Here is a 23,500-nt window from a genome sequence, read left to right on the forward strand (position 1 = left end):
TAGTTGATTAATTAGATTTTTAAAAAGTCAGGCAATTTACACCTGTGATATCATACATCTCTTGAGGCTGATGGACCTGAAATCCTTAGGACGTTAAGAGATCCTCCAGGGTAGGAGCAGGAGGGGGAGAGAACAATTCCATGATCTGGTGCAGTCACACTTTTTTATAATGCGTATGGTTTATGTAAATGTTCCATTAACCGGAATGAGTTCTGGAGTACAAGTATCAATAAGGGCTGGAGGCATATGGCAGTGATTGTAAAAGACATTTCTGAAAGCTCTGCTCTGGTTAAAGCTTCAGCCAGCTTGCGTAGAGATTTTATTCTATCCTGTGAAAACAACTGGTGGACACTAGGGAGAATAGAGTGTATCTGAGTACGAGCTTATAGGCCATACAAGTATCTTTAAAGAATTGAACTTAAGTACATCAATGTCCTAATAGGAAATATAGTTTACTTCACATAGTAAGTGTCAATAGTTGAGAAGGAGATCAGAGAGGAGGCTGTGGCCTGGGACCCAGAATAAGCGTGAGTGAGAACACTAAGTAAAGAGAAAGCGTCTTTACAGGTTCAAAAAAAAAATCTGCTTGATTCAAGTATTGCAAATACCCTAATTCATTTTAATTTAATAGTTCTAAGATAGTTGTTTTCATTGTTTACCAATGGATTGGGGAATGCTAAAGAAAATTTTAAAATCTGAACAAACATTTTAGAAGTTCTCCTAACAACTCAGAGATTGAATTTAAATGGGAATCAGTTTCTCAAACTTCTAATTTATATTTCTTCCCAGGAAGTGGTAACACCTTAAGTACAATAATGAACTAAATGGAGTCTTAGCTTTTCTTCTTCTCACAATATATGTGTTTTTTTCCGTGTTTGACAAAGTCATTAGAAGCAATAAAAAAAATCAACCTCCAAAACTTCACTGTGGCCATCACTGGCAAAGCTACCATAAACTTTCTCTTAATAAAAATCAATTGTTCAGTTTTCCATTTCAGTGAACAAAAACACTCACCCAGAAAATGAAGTTTATGTATAATCTATCAATCTAGATGAGATGGCGTCTTGGTCATGAGGGAAGCAAAGAGCTCTGGATAAGAAATATGAAAATCTGAGTTTCAGTTTTTCTCTGTCTCTTACACTATAACTAGGACATTGCAGAAATGTAGGATCAAAGTTCCTTGTCCACAATGTTAGAACTAAGTTATTTTCTAATTTTATGAACTATGAGTGCCATGAGGGTGTTCTAGAGGTACCTGATGTAAACTTACTCAGCAGAATTAAGGCCCCTCAGGTTCTAAAACCTTTCATTTGACTCATTTGGCAAATATCACTTGGACTGAAGGAAAATAACTATTAGTTGGAGGCTTCCGGACCCTTCATTAGCATTCCCATCCCTCGTTCACTATACATGATAAGTCTAGATCAATACCTAAATCTATGGGAGACGATGCTAAGAAATGCTGTTAGTGTAAATTTATTCACTGATCGATTTAATCAAACATTCAACAAGTATTTACTGAGTAATAATTATTTTTAAGGCACCATTTTACACAGACTGTATACAAGAAGAAATTCTGTGCTGTCACAGAGCTTAGGTTATATTAAATGCTAGTGTACTTCAAAGCAAGGATGGTTAGATCCAGGTATCAGCAGTCTGATCTGGAAAGAGACCCCATTCCAGACATTACTGCCAAAGAAAAAGGCCATGGCCTTGACAAGGCATGGTGGAAGGCATAGCTGCTGAGATTCACCAACAACCAAAACTGGACTGTAAGTTTTCAAAAGATATGGTCCCTGATATGTCAGTATTAATTATGTTTATTATGAATAATTATATCTGAGAAGAGTAATTGGACTATCATTAAGCCCAGAATAATTATGTTTCAGGTCTAAAAGAAAATTTTTGATTATTTAAAAGCTTATCTTTAATTGTGAGCATACAAACCCATAAATATACAATATTTATACCAGCTAGCTTTTGGCAAGAATTCTACGCCTTTTTTTTGTTCCTTTGTTTTTTCTACTCTCTCTAGCCCCAATTTTCAGCATCTTCTCCTCCTTTTCTGAGACTCTGGTTCCTCGAATATCCAGTTCCAGAGGAAAAGTTCTCATGAATACATTCACAGTAGATGTCAGGGGACTGGCTGAAATACATCTAAAGATGAATGTGAATTTTAAGAAGCAAATGGAGGAAGGCAATGCATAACATAATAAATATCTTGTTAATAGTAGATTCTCAGGCATCCAATGAGAAGTTGTTTCAGGGAGAATGAATATAGAGAGGAGTCCCTAATTTGCTTATGAATGACATCCATGGTTCCTCCATAGTTGTTTAATTCATTACACAAACATTTATTGAACATGCTTTATGTAACAGGTATCTGGTCTACTGGTGGAGACACACATGCACACACACACACAATTCCTATTCTTATGGACCTCACTCAGAGTGAGAGCAGCAACTGCTTTGGTCTGCCAATACCTTCTCTCCATCATTTACCGGCATGAATTAACCCTAGGATAAGCCAATCACAATTGTTTACATTACAGTCAGTCATTTTCATTTGTCTGATGAGGGGTAGAGGAGGCAATGCACCAATGATTTCCTTTATGAGGACTTTTAGAATGTATTTGAAGCTAGATTACTTCATACTAGTGTCTACAAGAAGATAGACAAACTCCAGCTGGTGTGACCTCCACAACTGTCCTGGATCCAATCTATACTGAGGATTACTTGATTATCTCTTCTCTTTATTCTTGGAAAAATAACTGGCATCTTATCAATACTTTCCTTTTTTGCTTTCAATTGAAGAACTTGAATTTTTACAAAGAGTGTACATAGAACTAAGATGCTAATCACATCATTATGAATATTGTAATGTATGCCATGGAAGAAAAATGACACGGAGTTATGGGTCCTTGTAAACAGGGATAAAATAGTTTGGAAGTTTAATAGGAGATATCCTTAAGAAAATGACATTAAATCTGTGTTACATTCCAGGTAGGTGAAGAAATGGGTCTAAAATTGCCTATTCTTAATTAATTAATTTAGAATTTGAACCTAGCTCTGTTAACATGGTTTCAGTGCCATTTTCTTGAAACAAATCATGGAAACTTTAGACCTCTGAAATCCAGTTTCCTAGCAATTTAGTATCTTCTGGAGTTTTGATGACTGCCAGGGTGAGGGGAAGTGAAGCATATTATATGATACCACTTAAGTTCACCCCGCTAGAGATGTAACTCTTCCCCCGGGGAAATAATACAGAATCTAGATCAGGAGAAGAAAAACACAAAGCTCTTTTTGTCTATCTATTAGCAACTGGTTCCATCTTAGGGTTGCCTCATAGAATTCTTGTAATCTAGTAGACATGAGTTCAGAGGCCACTTTGCCTGAGAAGGAAGTACTAAGTCAGCAATTCTTCTTATTTGTTGGTGGGAGGACAAGAAATGGCCCATGCAAAGTGTGGGGAGTAATGTTGGTAATGTGTACTCTGCTATCTTCCCCTGGCAATAGTCCCAACCAGTGCAGATAGTCAAAAAATAAAGCTATAATTTGGATCTAAAAGTTTGGAGAATGTGAGACAGTTATAATCCTCTAGAACACTTGTTACTTCTGGATAAACCCTTTTTCTCATGAGAAAGAATGAAATCATTTTGGATCCTTCTCTCTTTATTATATTATCACATCTTTGAAAAACATCTTGAGATCAGGAAAATGTTGAGAACAGCGAATGGAAATAAAGAACCAGAATTTATGGCTAGAGCCATAAAAATACTGTTTTTTCTTTTAAGACAGCAAACTTTTTGTTGATGTTTAGATACACTGATCAGTTTGCATTATAACCAGTTTATTCATAATTAGCAAGAACTACTATCTATCCAGCACTGACTTTTGTCAGAAAACATTAGCTTCATTTAATCCTAATAACAATTCTATGAAGCAACTATTATTACCACTATCACCAGTTTTAGAATGAAGAAATGGACAGTTTAAATAGCCTGGCAAAGGCCACAGAGTTAAAAAGTACTAGAGGTATGATTAAAAATTTCTATCAGATGCCAAAGCCCATGCTTCTCCCACAGTACTAACCTGACTTCTAGGGGTTGAGTGTGATTTTTAACATCATACATATGTGTTTATTTATTCCTACGTTTATACTGACATTTGCAAATTTTATAAAATAACCTTCAACCCATATTGCAATTAGGATAACAGGGGTTATGGTGAGACACTCCCAACATTTATATAGAAGATTGCCCTCAGGAGAGTTCACTTCATCAAATCCACATAAAACTGCTATGATTAGCTATCTGCATTAGAAAGTCAAAATGCTGTCCATCAGCTGTGTGTTAATGTTAAGAACACAGGAGATCTGAGAATCACTTCAGAGACAATACTTTTTGTATCTGTAAACGACCACATGGAGATGGAACTGGTTGAACCTACTTGGAAAAAGACTGTGGGAAGAGAAAAGAGGTGCTGAGCCATGGAAGCATGAGAAAAGGAAAGCCTCAGAAGCAAACACTGGCAGAGCATCTCCTCCCTGCTGTGGATGGAATGAATATTTGCTAAGCAGGATCAAGTAGGAAGGTGTCCTTTGCAAGAGCATCCCCCTAGTAGGTGAAAGAACTCAGGCTACCTTAGCTAAACGTCACTTAAGATAAACTGACTTTTGTTCTGATGCCAATCTCACTACTGTGGTTGGCCAATTTAAGTATTCTGGTCAAATTAATGGTTGTAAAGTAATGTATTGATATTCTGGTTTATGTACAGCTTCTGTGTGCTGGTTTATATGAGTCTATTTCTACAAATGAGAGAAAATGAGAAGTTCTCTCTTGTTCTGCAGATTAAACCCTGACTATAGTGAATCAAATTGGTAAAGGCCAATTTCTGGGAACTTTCTGAACAAGCAGACACCTATGTCCATGTTACCCTCTTTCATCTTATTTTTCACATTTTTTAAGACTTTTACAATTCCTATAGGTATTTTTTTATTGGAGTATAGTTGATTTACAATGTTGTGTTAGTTTCAGGTGTACAGCAAAGTGATTCAGTTATACATATACATATATTCATTCTTTTCCCATATAGGTTATTACAGAATATTGAGTAGAGTTCCCTGACCTGTATAGTAGGTCCTTGTTGGTTATCCATTTTATATATATTAGTGTGCATACGTTAATCCCAAACTCCTAATTTATTCCCCCCGCCACGTTTCCCCTTTGGTAACGATGAGTTTGCTTTTGAAATCTGTGAGTCTGTTTCTGTTTTATAAATAAGTTCATTTATATCATTTATTAAAAAATTAGATTCTACTTATGAATGATATCATATGATATTTGTCTTTGTCTGACTTACTTCACTTTGTATAATCTCTATGTCCATCCATGTTGCTGCAAATGGAATTATTTCATTCTTTTTTCTGTCTGAGGAACATTCCATTGTATATATGTACCACATCTCCTTTATCCATTCCTCTGTTGATGGACACTTAGGTTGCTTCCATGTCCTGGCTATTGTAAATAGTGCTGCAATGAACAATGGGATGCATGTATCTTTTTGAGTTATGGTTTTCTCAGGATGTATGACCAGGAGTGGGATTGCTGGACCATATGGTAGTTCTATTTTTAGTTTTTTAAGGAAGCTCCATACTGTTCTCCATAGTGGCTGTACCAATTTATATTCCCACCAACAGTGTAGGAGGGTTCCCTTTTCTCCACACCCTCTCCAGCATTTATTGTTTGTATACTTTCTGATGATGCCCATTCTGACCTCATTGTACTTTTAAATTACATTTCTCTGATAATTAGTAATTGAACGTCTTTTCATGTGCTTTTTGGCTATCTGTATGTCTTCTTTGGAGAAATGTCTATTTAGATCTTCTGCCCATTTTTTGATTGGGTTTTTTTTGACATAGAGTTGCATGAGCCGTTTGTATATTTTGGAGATTAATCCTTTGTCGGTCACTTTGTTTGCAAATATTTTCTCCCATCCTTGTCTTTTCGTTTTGTTTATGGTTTCCTTTGCTGTGCAAAAGCTTCTAAGTTTAATTAGGTCCCATTTGTTTATTTTTGTTTTTATTTTCATTACTCTAGGAGGTGGATTGAAAAAGATACTGCTGTGATTTATGTCAAAGTGTGTTCTGCCTACGTTTTCCTCTGAGACTTTTATAGTGTCCAGCCTTACATTTAGGTCTTTGATCCTTTTTGAGTTTACTTTTGTGTACGGTATTAGAGAATGTTCTAATTTCATTCTTTTACATGTAGCTGTTACAATTCCTGTATGTATTAATAACTATATCATGGGTACCAAAAACCATTTAGTAGAAGTTGCCTGTTAACGTATTTGGGGTACTTCACTCTGGCCTAAATCATCTATTCTAAGGAATTTTCTCCTATCCTCTAATCTCACCCACCCAAGGTATGTACTGACGAAGAAAAAAAGAATTTTGCAAAAATTTTGGTTTATACATACGTATATATTTCTAACTAAGATGTGTGTATAGGGTGATGCAGAACTGAAAGAGGATTCCATGAATTTATGATTTTCAAACTTATTTTCGAATTCTGTAAGAATGAAGGATTATACCCCTTTAACATGATACAGTAAAGAAAATAATTTTGATAATCATTATCTTTGAATGATATAAAAACTCCAGGTATTGAGGGGAAGCAGGATTCTGCTTATCCCACTGTGCTTCTCCGCACTGGCATTCACGCTTCTTTATTACACTAGCAATCTCTGCAGAGGAAGCTAATCAAAGGCTATGCAAACTGAAACCTATGGGATGGAGACTGAGACCAGAGGTCTCCTTTGAGGGCTTCCTAACGTATTGCATCTTTAGTCTTGTTACTTGGTTGCCTCCTCCTGCCGGCCTCCACCCCTTCCTTCCGCCATCACTCCCCTCACTCATAAGAACCACAGATGGAAAAAGGCATGGCTCACTGATGTCTGGCAGTCATTAGCTCATGTATGCCACATTCAAAGGGACCCTTAGTTCTGTCCTGCTAACAATGTGTTGAGTTTAAAAACTGGGGCTGGTGGTAGCCTACTGCTTCCTCCCCCGTTCCCCATAACCTTATTCTCTATTTCTTGCTCACTGTTGAGTCAGGCAATTCAACATAAATGTCAGTGTATTTTCTACAGGGGCAGGATATGTTACGCTATTCCACAAGAAATTAGCCCCACTATCCATTGGTAGCTATTTACTGTTACTGAAGAGAAAAATAATACACGCACATACACACATGCAAAAATGCACCCTTGTGGAAGCTCTGAGGGAAATAAAATAAAAAGAGTAAGAGATATGAGAGTAGTTCTAGAAGTGGCACTTGATAAAGAAACAGAAGTGTCAGCTCTACAAAGTAAAATACTCAATAGGGAGGAAGATGGCTTATTTCAGAATTCTTACAGCCATGGGATCCTCATTTAGCTTGGTGGCTTGCTGATCAGTAAAGAAAATGATTGGAAATGCACTTGACTTTGACTAAAACAGGTTGCCTGAGAGCTGGAAGTCAAGACGTTTCTTGCCTGGTATCACATCACAATGTCCCCCATACCTCCTTTGCCTGGCTAGAAGCAACTGTAATCAGTAATTCTACATTGAAAAACAAACATCATTTGGCAAATTACAACTATCATTCAAACCAAAGGTGTCTACATAATACTTATCAAAAGAAAAATAGTTTTTGCATTTTCCTATTTAGCATCAACAATCACTAGAACACATTAAAGAACATTTGTATCTCAAAACATTTCTACCTTTTTTAAAGTTTAGGTACGTTATGTGATTTGTCATCAGTGTGAATTCTTTTTCACATTTATGTCACAGTGTCTGACATCTCTTGCAAGAAACCAAGAGACAAATGAGGACTAAAAAAAATGAGGGATTATATCTACAACTTAGATGTATTTAAATGAGGGATTATATCTACAACTTAGATGTGATCCCTAAAAAAAATGAGGGATTATATCTACAATTTAGATGTATTTTAACTCTCAGGTGGCTTTGTACCTGCAAAAACAAAGCAAACAAACAAAAATCCACCCTGGATTTATAACATAGCTTTTAAAAATTTAGATTTATTGTTTCGTTTTAGTCTCATGAAAGTGCTAACTTTTATTGTTTCTTTGTGCAAATGAAAAAGCTAGGCAGGAAAATAAAGTGGCCTGTTCACTGCCACAGGGCTACTCAGTGGATGAGTGGACACAGCCCGAGAGAAAATTCAAATTCTTTTCTGTGTAACCAAGTCCTTTTTGTCTCCCCTTCTCTTCCATGAATATAGAAAACCTGAAATCTGGTAGCTGATCATAAAAGAGAAGGAGATATAAGTTAATATAAGACATTTTCTCAGTAAATAGAGAAGTGTGCTTACATCACTAAAGATGAAGCTTTTCATAAAGAATGAAAGGTTTAAGTCTCTTAATTCCATCTGGAGGTTCAGATTAATTATCCTTTTCAGTCAAGGTCGCTGACAGTGTAAAGAATTTCCAGGTCCCCTAGAGCCAAGTGTTATCTTTCTCATACAGCAACCATGGATGCTTAAGTAAATCAATATGTGGCAATTAGCAGGTAATTGGCATGATTTTTAAGTAGAAATAAGATATGATGATCCTGCTGTAGTCCACATCTGGCCAGCCATGGGTGAACAACTGCTGCTCTCTTGCTGTTGTAATAAGAAGATCCATTTCAACAGAGGGAGAAAAAGGGTTATCAAAAAATGGAAAAAAAAATCAGGATACACAATTTTCAAATTTCGCTGCTTTTAAAAAATTATGTGACTCAATTTTATATATTTTTTGAATAGCATGTCTCTAGAGAGGAGTGATTTCTGTAATGTTGTATTTTTTATTTTAATAGGCTTATTTTGTGGAGCAGTTTTAAGTTTACAGAAAAATTAAGGAGAAAGTACAGAGAGTTCCAATTTACACACACACACACACACACACAGACACACACAGTTTCCCTATTATTAATATATCAATATCTTGCATTAGTGTGGTACATTTGTTACAAAAATATTGAGACACTATTCTTAAAGTCCACAGTTTACATTAGGGTTCACTCTTTGTGTTGTACAATTCTATAGGTTTTGAGAAATGCATAATGCCATGTATCTGCTGTGTATCAAAGAGAATACTTTCACTGACCCAAAATTCCTATGTGCTCTACCCCGTCCCTCTAGATAAGATTCTGTTATACTGTATTGTTATGTATGAAACTCTAATGTGATCGTATTTTGACCTTAAAATTCTATTTTATAGGTATCGCAAGATTGATTTAGGAGCTAGAATAGTGTGATTTCTTAGAACATCTTTGATATTCTTTCATGAATATACATCATTTCCATAAATTGTTTGTGAGTACTACTGTAACAAAGTAAGATTTCAAAACCTTGTCCTTAACTCGAAGAATTTGCAATTTAGTTCAAATTAATAAGTGAAGGGATGAAAAGTTAAATAATACAAGGCATCAGATGGCAGGCTAGAAAGCAGTAGGATTAAGTGCTGAACGAGTGACACTGACAAAATTGGGGAGGGTTCAATGGAGCAATGGCACACAGGGGCATGAGGTTCAGAGAAAGGCTCAGTGGATTAGGAGGGACTTGAAGAGCAGAGGGATATGGACAGTTTAACGGAAGGGAGGGCATTCAAGGCAGGTGAAAGAGCTTGGTCAAGACTGGATAGAGCGCGATTTGTACGTTGTGTATCTAGGCTGCTCTCGGAGCGCAGGAAGTTTGTGAGGCTGCATTTGGTACCATCCCATCTACCAGACGCCTTTGCTCACATTCCTCACTGAGAACGTACCAATGTCCTGGTGGCACTACAGAAGCATCCCCTCTGCTCCTAAGACTGACAGTTTTTGCCTTCTCAGCTCTCCTTACTTCAACCCTAGAAAATCTCTTCCTAGTATAGACAAAGCCTTTATCACTTCATAACACTATGTGCAGGAATTCCAATATGGCCTTAAGCTTTCAGGGAAAATAGCTAAAAGGGAAGTAAATGTCTCTCTCTTTTTTTCTTTTCCTAGTCTGCTTCAAATGCCCTCTAAGGCAAAGAAGTACAGGGATCTCCATGTTTGGGGTGCTTTAGGGCAAAAGGAAGAAAGGGGAAATATAGGGAGGAAAAAACCCCCACAAAACTTAGGTTAATATCTCAAAAACCCCATCTTATTACAGAAATGACCAGACTCAAATACTATCCCAAATTTGTTTCACAATTAATTTCAGAACCAGAAATGTCTGATGTAACTAAGATACATCTGGTTCCCATCTCCTAGAAATGTTGAAAGGAATTTCTAATGACAAGGGACAAAGGACTGAGGAATGAATGACTCATATTAATAGACTTCAAAAATGAGGCAGCATAAGAGGCAACAGGACAGGTTTAACAAGGGGGCCCCGGGGCAGGAAGTTAGCTTCAGAGAGATTTGGCCAGGAAGACTTTCTGTCTAGGGAAACAGATTGGATTTCCAATCTGTTTGGATTTCCCCAACAGGGAAGTCTTGGGCCATTAGTGCAAGAAGCAAGTCGTTAAGTTAGGGAAGTAAATTACATTAGGATAAAAATAAGTATCCTAGGTTGATGTGAGCAATTTGTAACATGTAAACCTTTAAGAATTTGAAAAGACAGTAAAAAGTCTGTGTTGTGATCAAGGACACAAGCTCTGCCCCTTAATAAAGATATTTCCTGCTGTATATAATTGAAACAAGGTAAGAGAGTCCCAGAGGCAGGCATTCACGATGCCAGGGCAGACAACTCAGATGCACCAGGCGTGAAGTAGGGATAGATGAGCAGAGCTTAGACGCAGGCTACTTAAAAGGAAACTATTTATCTACTCACAGCACCTCTAACACCAAATGTGTGGGTTTTCCACATCAAACAATTTTCCAGTTCTTTGTGAACACCACCTGGGTGTCCCACAATTTAATTCGTTCTGACGCTACCTCAAGTTAGCACAGGTGCCTCACGTTAAGGGCTCAGTCCCACAAGATTCCCCCCATTTCAGACAACGATTGCAAGTTGTAGGTTCCCAGATGACCCACACTCTGTCCAACTTGGCTACAAACTGCGTGTTCTCAAGACCCCCTCCTCAGGTTTGATAATTTGCTCCCTGAATGACTCATACAACTCGGGGAAACATTTACTTATGTTTACTGGCTTGTTATTAAGGATACTACAAAAATACAGATGAATAGGCAGATGAAGAGGTACATAGGACAAGGTCTGGGATGGGGCTGAGTGCAGGAGTTTTTGACCCATGGAGTTGGAATGCAAAATCCTTCTGGCACATGGATGTAAGCTCTCCAAACCCTGTCATTTAGGGATATGGAGACTTTATCATGTAAGTGTGATGGATGATTAACTCAATTTCCAGCTCCTCTTCCCTTCCCCAAGGAGGGGGTAAGGGTGAGGCTAAAATTTCCAAACTTCTAATTATGGCTTGGTCTTTCTGGTGCCCAGCCTTCATCTAGAGGGCCCACCAAGCATCTCCTCATTAGAACAAACGTTTCTCCTATCACCCAGGAAATTCCAAGGGATTTAGGAGCCCTGTATCAGGATTCAAATTGGGGCCCGTGACCAAATATTAAAACAAAGATGCCCCTAGCATCCTTATCACTCAGGAAATTGTAAGGGTTTTAGGAACGCTGTGCCAGGAATAAGGGACAGAGATTGAATATATATTTCTTACTATGTCACACTACTACGTTTGTATTGTGTTCGTCTGAGTCAGAAAGGAAATGCTCGTGGCTTTTTAGTTTCACTTACACTCAGAAATGCAGTCTTCAGTATCTATCACACTGTCTGTTCCTAGCACACTGCGCGAAACACAGTGGCCATTTAGTAAATATCTGGTAAATAAATCCAGGATTTTAATGTGGATATAACTAATGGAGGAGTCCCAGTTCACTGATAGCTTTTTTTTTTTTTAGTAGATTAAAACAACCTACATTTATTATCTCACAGTTCCTGTGGGTCAGAGTCTGGGTACTGTTTAGCCAGCTCCCCTGCTATGGGTCTCATCAGGTGACAAATAATGTGTGAGTGGGCTGCATTCTTTTCAGGAATGCACCACTTCAAAGCTGTTCCAAGTGGCTGTTGGCAGAATTCAATTCAGTTGCTGGCAGTTATAGGACTGAGGCCCTTGTTTTCTTGCTTTTGCAGGTGGGGACCCCCTCATCTGCTAGAGGCTCCCTGCAGGAACTTTCACAACATGGCAGCTTGCGTCTTCAAGGCTGTCAGGATAACTTCTCTTTAAGGCTTTCAACTGAATAATCTCCCTTTTGATTAACTCAGAATTAACTAATTTGGGACCTTACTTACACCTGCAAAATCCATTCACCTTTGCCATATCCTCATCATGGAATTTTAGAATTCAGCCTGGATCACGGGAAAATTGTCCAAAGTTCCCCTCTGATGGCAGCTTGTAGAAAATATTACAATATTATTGTCATTTCTGATATTTTAGCTAAATGGAGATATCACAGACAACAAATTTGTCAATTTTAATCACATGAGCAGGTATCATAAAATCATTGAAATATTAGAAAATAAATAGAAAAATACATTAGTCCAATTCCTTCTATCTACAAATACAATTTGTTCTCCATTACCCCAAATTCTTTTTGGAAATATAAGCATTCAGTATTAAATGGAATTATTTAAAAGTGCTTGAGACTAGAGATTAACTGAGTTTTATTGACATTATCACAGAAACTCAAAATCAGGTCAACCAAACAATTTTACTCACATCACCACCCCTTTTTTCAGATCTGAAGAGAACATGATGAATGTAGCATCATTCGGGTCATAGACACTCAGCTATTTTTCTGCCAATACTACTTGAATGAACATTTTGATATGTGAAAATGCAAGGTTAGCTCTTTTCTTGATTTCATTTTATTTTTGTTGAAGTGTTCAGTTATTAGACAGAGTATATTTCCTGGAAATACTTTTAAACCATTCTTTAAGGTCGGGTACTTTTTCTATGGGGTAGGATAGGTGATTTATATTAGTTTTAACACTGTCGCTTGAAATTTTTATGTGCTCAACCTGCAAAGAAGGAACTTTCAGAAAATAAAAGTATGTCAGTGGGGAAACTCACAGTGATTGTTCTCTGCTGGAAGGATTAAATAAATGTAGAGTTCCAAGCAGGCTTAGGCAGTGAACTGTAAAAGACTAAGAGAATGTGAGGGTAAAACAATCTATCTTCCATCACCAACTGATCGTGTTGCCAGTGCCATACTCTGGAAGTAGCAATGAGGTTACCTCTTCTTTTCTCTGCCTCTCCAGCAGCTGAGAGTTGGAGCCCTTTCTACCAACACCTGCCGACAAATCAGGGCACTGCTCACCGTTAGTAACAGGATAAGGCACGTAACCTAAGAGCCTGGCCACCCCCTGTTATCTCTTTCCACATGAAGTTTCCTTATAACTTGTAATACCTGCCTCACAGGTTTGTTGCTGAGAGTCTGACAAGAGAATATTTACAGAAGTGTTTTGTAAACAATAAGCTATGTAAATGTCAGTTATGTATAATGTAGCCCAGGAAGTACACAGACATATATATATGTTTGTGTGTGGGTATATATATATATATATATATATATATATATATGCATATTACACATATATATGCATATACACACACTGTAAGAATATAAATCAATTCCTTCTCTTCACAGCAAAATCATTTTTAAAAACTGTTGTCTGATAGTTCCATGAACTTGTATAGTGTCTTTCCTCTTGTGTACTCTGAAAGGGTTTTGTAGTAAAATAAAATAAAACTTAAAGTCTGTAACACTCCAGAAGCTTAACTAAGGTCTTTCATAGGTTAATGCCTCATTTATTTCTCAAAACAACCATATGACATAGGTATCATTATTTTAACTAACGAAGGAGAAAAGTAAATGCCAGGGGCTTTCATTAAATTTTTAATAATTGTATTCTTGATTCAGACATAAGAGGAGAAATGCCACATGAAGGGGCCACGCCTTCGGATTTACGGTAATTAAAACCACACGCGATCTCTACCCACCACCAGAGCCTCCCATCAAGCCTCTTAGATAGCCTCAACCACCAGAGGGCAGACAACAGAAGCAAGAAAAACTACAATCCTGCAGCCTGTGGACCAAAAACCACAGTTACAGAAAGACAGAGAAGATGAAAAGGCAGAGGGCTATGTACCAGATGAAGGAACAAGAAAAAACCCCAGAAAAACAACTAAATGAAGTGGAGATAGGCAACCTTCCAGAAAAAGAATTCAGAATAATGATAGTGAAGATGATCCAGGACCTCGGAATAAGAATGGAGGCAAAGATTGAGAAGATGCAAGAAATGATTAACAAAGACCTAGAAGAATTAAAGAACAAACAAACAGAGATGACCAATACAATAACTGAAATGAAAACTACACTAGAAGGAATCAATAGCAGAATAACTGAGGCAGAAGAACGGATAAGTGACCTGGAAGACAGAATGGTGGAATTCACTGCTGCGGAACAGACTAAAGAAAAAAGAATAAAAAGAAATGAAGACAGCCTAAGAGACCTCTGGGACAACATTAAACGCAACAACATTCGCATTATAGGGGTCCCAGAAGGAGAAGAGAGAGAGAAAGGACCAGAGAAAATATTTGAAGAGATTATAATCGAAAACTTCCCTAACATGGGAAAGGAAATAGCCACCCAAGTCCAGGAAGCGCAGAGAGTCCCATACAGAATAAACCCAAGGAGAAACACGCCGAGACACATAGTAATCAAAGTGGCAAAAATTAAAGACAAAGAAAAATTATTGAAAGCAGCAAGGGAAAAACGACAAATAACATACAAGGGAACCCCCATAAGGTTAACAGCTGATTTCTCAGCAGAAACTCTGCAAGCCAGAAGGGAGTGGCATGAAATACTTAAAGTGATGAAAGGGAAGAACCTACAACCAAGATTACTCTACCCAGCAAGGATCTCATTTAGATTTGATGGAGAAATCAAAAGCTTTACAGACAAGCAAAAGCTAAGAGAATTCAGCACCACCAAACCAGCTCTACAACAAATGCTAAAGGAACTTCTCTAAGTGGGAAACACAAGAGAAGAAAAGGACCTACAAAAACAAACCCAAAACAATTAAGAAAATGGTCATAGGAACATACATATCGATAATTACCTTAAACGTGAATGGATTAAATGCCCCAACCAAAAGACATAGACTGGCTGAATGGATACAAAAACAAGACCCATATATATGCTGTCTACAAGAGACCCACTTCAGACCTAGGGACACATACAGACTGAAAGTGAGGGGATGGAAAAAGATATTCCATGCAAATGGAAATCAAAAGAAAGCTGGAGTAGCTATACTCATATCAGATAAAATAGACTTTAAAATAAAGAATGTTACAAGAGACAAGGAAGGACACTACATAATGATCCAGGGATCAATCCAAGAAGAAGATATAACAATTATAAATATATATGCACCCAACATAGGAGCACCTCAATACATAAGGCAACTGCTAACAGCTATAAAAGAGGAAATCGACAGTAACACAATAATAGTGGGGGACTTTAACACCTCACTTACACCAATGGACAGATCATCCAAAATGAAAATAAATAAGGAAACAGAAGCTTTAAATGACACAATAGACCAGATAGATTTAATTGATATATATAGGACATTCCATCCAAAAACGGCAGATTACACGTTCTTCTCAAGTGCACACGGAACATTCTCCAGGATAGATCACATCTTGGGTCACAAATCAAGCCTCAGTAAATTTAAGAAAATTGAAATCATATCAAGCATCTTTTCTGACCACAACGCTATGAGATTAGAAATGAATTACAGGGAAAAAAACGTAAAAAAGACAAACACATGGAGGCTAAACAATACGTTACTAAATAACCAAGAGATCACTGAAGAAATCAAACAGGAAATAAAAAAATACCTAGAGACAAATGACAATGAAAACACGACGACCCAAAACCTATGGGATGCAGCAAAAGCAGTTCTAAGAGGGAAGTTTATAGCTATACAAGCCTACCTAAAGAAACAAGAAAAATCTCAAGTAAACAATCTAACTTTACACCTAAAGAAACTAGAGAAAGAAGAACAAACAAAACCCAAAGTTAGCAGAAGGAAAGAAATCATAAAGATCAGAGCAGAAATAAATGAAATAGAAACAAAGAAAACAATAGCAAAGATCAATAAAACTAAAAGTTGGTTCTTTGAGAAGATAAACAAAATTGATAAGCCATTAGCCAGACTCATCAAGAAAAAGAGGGAGAGGACTCAAATCAATAAAATCAGAAATGAAAAAGGAGAAGTTACAACAGACACCGCAGAAATACAAAACATCCTAAGAGACTACTACAAGCAACTTTATGCCAATAAAATGGACAACCTGGAAGAAATGGACAAATTCTTAGAAAGGTATAACCTTCCAAGACTGAACCAGGAAGAAACAGAAAATATCAACAGACCAATCACAAGTAATGAAATTGAAACTGTGATTAAAAATCTTCCAACAAACAAAAGTCCAGGACCAGATGGCTTCACAGGTGAATTCTATCAAACATTTAGAGAAGAGCTAACACCCATCCTTCTCAAACTCTTCCAAAAAATTGCAGAGGAAGGAACTCTCCCAAACTCATTCTATGAGGCCACCATCACCCTGATACCAAAACCAGACAAAGACACTACAAAAAAAGAAAATTACAGACCAATATCACTGATGAATATAGATGCAAAAATCCTCAACAAAATACTAGCAAACAGAATCCAACAACACATTAAAAGGATCATACACCACGATCAAGTGGGATTTATCCCAGGGATGCAAGGATTCTTCAATATACGCAAATCAATCAATGTGATACACCATATTAACAAATTGAAGAAGAAAAACCATATGATCATCTCAATAGATGCAGAAAAAGCTTTTGACAAAATTCAACACCCATTTCTGATAAAAACTCTCCAGAAAGTGGGCATAGAGGGAACCTACCTCAACATAATAAAGGCCATATATGACAAACCCACAGCAAACATCATTCTCAATGGTGAAAAACTGAAAGCATTTCCTCTAAGATCAGGAACGAGACAAGGATGTCCACTCTCACCACTATTATTCAACATAGTTCTGGAAGTCCTAGCCACGGCAATCAGAGAAGAAAAAGAAATAAAAGGAATACAAATTGGAAAAGAAGAAGTAAAACTGTCACTGTTTGCGGATGACATGATACTATACATAGAGAATCCTAAAACTGCCACCAGAAAACTGCTAGAGCTAATTAATGAATATGGTAAAGTTGCAGGTTACAAAATTAATGCACAGAAATCTCTTGCATTCCTATACACTAATGATGAAAAATCTGAAAGAGAAATTATGGAAACACTCCCATTTACCATTGCAACAAAAAGAATAAAATACCTAGGAATAAACCTACCTAGGGAGACAAAAGACCTGTATGCAGAAAACTATAAGACACTGATGAAAGAAATTAAAGATGATACCAACAGATGGAGAGATATACCATGTTCTTGGATTGGAAGAATCAACATTGTGAAAATGAGTATACTACCCAAAGCAATCTACAGATTCAATGCAATCCCTATCAAATTACCAATGGCATTTTTTACGGAGCTAGAACAAATCATCTTAAAATTTGTATGGAGACACAAAAGACCCCGAATAGCCAAAGCAGTCTTGAGGCAAAAAAATGGAGCTGGAGGAATCAGACTCCCTGACTTCAGACTATACTACAAAGCTACAGTAATCAAGACAATATGGTACTGGCACAAAAACAGAAACATAGATCAATGGAACAAGATAGAAAGCCCAGAGATTAACCCACGCACCTATGGTCAACTAATCTATGACAAAGGAGGCAAAGATATACAATGGAGAAAAGACAGTCTCTTCAATAAGTGGTGCTGGGAAAACTGGACAGCCACATGTAAAAGAATGAAATTAGAATACTCCCTAACACCATACACAAAAATAAACTCAAAATGGATTAGAGACCTAAATATAAGACTGGACACTATAAAACTCTTAGAGGAAAACATAGGAAGAACACTCTTTGACATCAATCACAGCAAGATCTTTTTCGATCCACCTCCTAGAGTAATGGAAATAAAAACAAAAATAAACAAGTGGGACCTAATGAAACTTCAAAGCTTTTGCACAGCAAAGGAAACCATAAACAAGACGAAAAGACAACCCTCAGAATGGGAGAAAATATTTGCAAATGAATCAACGGACAAAGGATTAATCTCCAAAATATATAAACAGCTCATTCAGCTCAATATCAAAGAAACAAACACCCCAATCCAAAAATGGGCAGAAGACCTAAATAGACATTTCTCCAAAGAAGACATACAGACGGCCACGAAGCACATGAAAAGATGCTCAACATCACTAATTATTAGAGAAATGCAAATCAAAACTACAATGAGGTATCACCTCACTCCTGTTAGAATGGGCATCATCAGAAAATCTACAAACAACAAATGCTGGAGAGGGTGTGGAGAAAAGGGAACCCTCTTGCACTGTTGGTGGGAATGTAAATTGATACAGCCACTATGGAGAACAATATGGAGGTTCCTTAAAAAACTAAAAATAGAATTACCATATGACCCAGCAATCCCACTACTGGGCATATACCCAGAGAAAACCGTAATTCAAAAAGACACGTGCACCCGAATGTTCATTGCAGCACTATTTACAATAGCCAGGTCATGGAAGCAACCTAAATGCCCATCAACAGACGAATGGATAAAGAAGTTGTGGTACATATATACGATGGAATATTATTCAGCCATAAAAAGGAACGAAATTGAGTCATTTGTTGAGAAGTGGATGGATCTAGAGACTGTCATACAGAGTGAAGTAAGTCAGAAAGAGAAAAACAAATATCGTATGTTAATGCATGTATGTGGAACGTAGAAAAATGGTACAGATGAGCCAGTTTGCAGGGCAGAAGTTGAGACACAGATGTAGAGAATGGACATATGGACACCAAGGGGGGAAAACTGCGATGAGGTGGGGATGGTGATGTGCTGAATTGGGCGATTGGGATTGACATGTATACACGGATGTGTATAAAACTGATGCCTAATAAGAACCTGCAGTATAAAAAAACAAACAAAACAACTAATACTAAACTTTCATTGGGTTATTTGTATGGAAATATGTTAATATAAATGTTTCAGACATTACATGAAATTTCTAAAAATCTTATATTTGTATTTGTATGGAAATATGTATGGAAATATGTTAATATAAATGTTTCAGACAGTACATGAAATTTCTAAAAAAAAAAAAAAAAAAAAAAAAAAAAAAAAAAAAAAACCACACGCTGACGGCTGAGATATGTATAAGAATTTATTTGATAAATAGCTGTTATTTTCCTCACCAGTAGATGAGGAAATTGAAGGTTAGGAGTTTTAATAATTGTCCAATTTGAAGATTCGATCAGATAGGCCTGAGCTAAAATTTGTGGTACTTATATTTACTTATTTATTCAATATATTTCTAGAGGATCTTCCAAGACAGAAGTTCTGAGCAAAATTGCCATAGTCATTGCTATCATGGAGTTTGCAGCTGAAGGGGAGAAACAGAAACTAATCTACTAATCAAACAAGAAAATGTAACTGACTTACCATTCAAGTCTCAGCAAAATGTCTCCCTAGAGAACCCCTTCCCATCTCCACTAATGGTGTGGCCTCCTCCCTTCACCATCACCCTGTTAGACTGTCCTGGCAGCACTTATTTGTCTGTTGACTTGGGTTTTTGTTTATTTATTGCATGTATCCCGCTAGAATAGGAGCTCTTGAGAGCAGGGATCTTATCTGACTAATTGACTGTTGTTCCCCAGCGCCTGGAATCATGCCTGCCTGTCCTATAATTTAATTATTCATTAAATGTTTGTTGAAAGAAGAGAGGAAGGAAGAAGGGCTCCTGAGGGGAAGTACAGAGTGCTGTGAGAATGTATTTTGTTTACCTGATAGGAGAAATCAGAGATATTTGAGGAAGTCACACTTGAATTGCAAATCTGATGAATGAGGTCCTAAAGGAATAGACAGAGAGAGAGAGTATATATGCGCGTGTGTGTAGAAAGAGGGCAGCAGGGAGTTTTACAAAGAGCACGGAGTGTGTGCAAAGGCTTGTGGTCCAAAAGAACATGTCAAATAAAGAAGGGAAAGAAGGCCAAGGGCAATTTACATGCACAGTGTGGCAGAAGTAGGTTGGGCCAGGGCCTTGTAGCAATTTTGACTTTATCTGAAGAGCAATGAGGAGCAACTGAAATATTTGAACCAGGAAGGAAGTATAATGATGTTTGCATTTTCAGCAAGATCCTTTTTTTGATATGGAGAGAAGAGAGGAGAGGGACAGAGCAGCTGCAGAGATCCTGGTTTAGAGTCTCTGAAATAGTCTAGAAATGAGGCCAAAGATGTTGGATGACCTTTGATGATGGCAATAAGAAAAGTGGTTGAACTCATGAGCTCTTTACAAGAGAAAACTATTCAGAATCTGTGATAGAGGGGAAACACAGGGCAGAGGAGCTGGCGATGGCGGGGAGCCCTAACAGGTTTCTGGCCTCTGCAGTAGAACGGATGGTGATGTTATCTCTGACAGCGAGCGTGGCAGAGGAGGGGGAACGCGTGGAGTGGATCTCTGCCTCTTCTTTGTATGGGGGTATTGCCTCGGTCTGGAAAGGTTTGGTTAGGGCAGAGCCACGTGCCTTCACTTCACTCTGCTCTGCACAGGAACCATCATATTGCTTACTTTCAATAATTATTTTTTGAACTAGAAAAGCCTACATCCATATGACTACAAGTCTTGAACTAATTTCTGAAAATGTTTATGTTATTAAATGAATTCTTCATAGATGTCAAGTTCCAGATAGTGTTTTTAACTATACTAACTATACTAATCCTAAAGATAAAAAAGACATACACCCTCATGAGAAATTTTCTTCTCATTTTAGACTCAAGAATAGTATCTTGGGCTTCCCTGGTGGCGCAGTGGTTGAGAATCTGCCTGCCAATGCAGGGGACATGGGTTCGAGCCCTGGTATGGGAAGATCCCACATGCCGCGGAGCAACTAGGCCCGTGAGCCACAACTACTGAGCCTGCGTGTCTGGAGCCTGTGCTCCGCAACAAGAGAGGCCGCGATAGTGAGAGGCCCGCGCACCGCGATGAAGAGTGGCCCCCGCTTGCTGCAACTAGAGAAAGCCCTCGCACAGAAATGAAGACCCAACACCGCCATAAATACAAAAAAAAAAAAAGAATAGTATCTTGAAAAATATAAGTAGCTCTTTTCATTTTAACACATCTATCTGAACATTCCCAAGAGTTTCAAAGAATGAAGGGGGAAAACTGGAAATGGGTAAATATTGGAATAAGAACAACCAGCACCTAAACTGTGAAAGTAGAATAGGATCTCATTATATAAGAAGAATTACAAAACCCACAGCACAAAGGAGGTCTGTGTCTTTTCTTTTGATGTTACTGTGTAGTGAAACTGCAATTAGTGGTAATAGGAGTTGCATGTGTAGCTCAAAGGGGCTTGATGTAAGATTGCAGCAGGGTACAAAATGGTACAAGCAAAATCCCGTTTTCATTACCAACATATAATTTCATTGTCTCCTTTAGATAGCATAATTTTTCTGTTATCAGAATTCCCCCAACCCATTACATCACAAATGGATTATAAATTCATCCAAGCTGATAAAAAATCAAATGCAGCAAATTGATTTGAAGGGGAGGAAGGGTTTAGAAAATGGTGGTCAAGTTGTATACGAAATGTTGCCTACTCTCCTGCTCTTATGGTTTCAAACAATACATGCTTATGCTTAAAGACAAATACTCTGATCTGATATAGAAGCATCTTTTTTTTTTAGGTTCTGGTTTTAATATGCTAGATTTTTATAAAGCAATGGCAATCCCTTAAATTTTATAATCTGGCATTCATTCATTCCTATAATAGGTTCTGTAGCATTTTCCTAGAATTGATCTGCTTTTAACACTCTTGCTTAGCTCTGTGTAGAACTTGCATACATGTTAACATGCATTACAAACATTTAAAGAAGCATAACCATTTAAATCGATATAAATATCATATGTGTATATAATAGATGTATAAATATGTAACTAAACCAGATGGTTCTCCACACTGAGAATTTATTTATATACACATAATAGCACAGTACACAAAGCTTTTTAGTTATAAGCAAATTTGTTAAGCATATCATAGTATTCGTGCTATTTCTCTTCCTTAAAAAGTATAAAAGTATTTAACCATTTAATCTTTTAAGTTAAATGTCCTCCATTTATTCGGGCAGTTTCTATTCTCCTCTGCATTTTAATACCAATCTTTCTGTCACAGAATAAAATAGTAAATTTATTTTCACCCTATACAAGATTTTTGTGTTCATTATGTAATACACAATAAACTTTAATTCATGTTAATAATTCTGCTAAGAATATCATGGTGAAAATGGGCATAAACTTGAACATTGCATCTCCTTTATTACCCTCTAATTTATTAAGTTACTTGCTTAAATATATGAAGTGGTGTCACAGATTTACTTTTACTACAATTTAAAAGTAAGGCAAAACAGTCCCTTTATTCTGCCTACTTCCAACCTGAACTTAAAAGTCCTTATTTTCTGGGTAATCAGGGGAAAACTTGTTCAATTGGTTTTAAATTTAATTTGAGCAAAAATCTAATCTCTTTATGTAATGTTTACTCTCTTTAAATAAAAATTCTCAGACTTTCAGTCACTCTGCTAACGTCCCCTCTTCTCTCTAAGACAGCATCGGTTTAAAGGAAAAGTGGTGCTCAGACCTGCCGAGCTTTCTGGGATCTACTCTGCTCTGCCCCTGTTTACCTGGTGCCTATGTAACCTGTTGAACTCTTTACCAGTGATCTTGACCGGCTCCCATCCTCTTTTCAGTCTTTGTTCTCAAACAGGAACCAACTAAAATCCTTACCTTACCTTTTTGCTGCGGAGGGGTGTAGAAAGAGGAGATCCTGAAGGTAGAAGCTGTCTGAGAAGCAAGAGGTGTAATAAATGGAAACTGTCAACTTTCCACTACCGAATCCACAAAGCCACCTACATCTGCACCTGACTTTTTTCTTAGCTCTTGTTACAGTGCAGTTGATTCTATTAGAATCACCTGGAGGGCTTATTCAATCCTAGATTTCTGGGTTCCACCACAGAGTTTCTGATTCAGTAGGTCCTGCTAATTTGCAGAGCTAATATTCCCAAGTGTTGCTAATGCTTCTGGTCTAGGGCCCTCACTATGAGAACCACTGCAAGGAGGACGTTTAACTCTGTATCAAAGATACACTGCATCCCTTCCTTTTCCTTCTTCTCAGAAATCTTGCTTCATCAGTCCTTCCTTCTATTTCTCTATTTTTCAATCTCTTACTTTCTGGGGAATCCTTTGAATCAGCACACAGGCATGGTCTACGCTGTGTATCTTACAAAAT

This window comes from Balaenoptera acutorostrata, chromosome 5 (assembly GCF_949987535.1).
Source record: "Balaenoptera acutorostrata chromosome 5, mBalAcu1.1, whole genome shotgun sequence".
In the NCBI taxonomy this organism is placed as follows: domain Eukaryota; kingdom Metazoa; phylum Chordata; class Mammalia; order Artiodactyla; family Balaenopteridae; genus Balaenoptera; species Balaenoptera acutorostrata.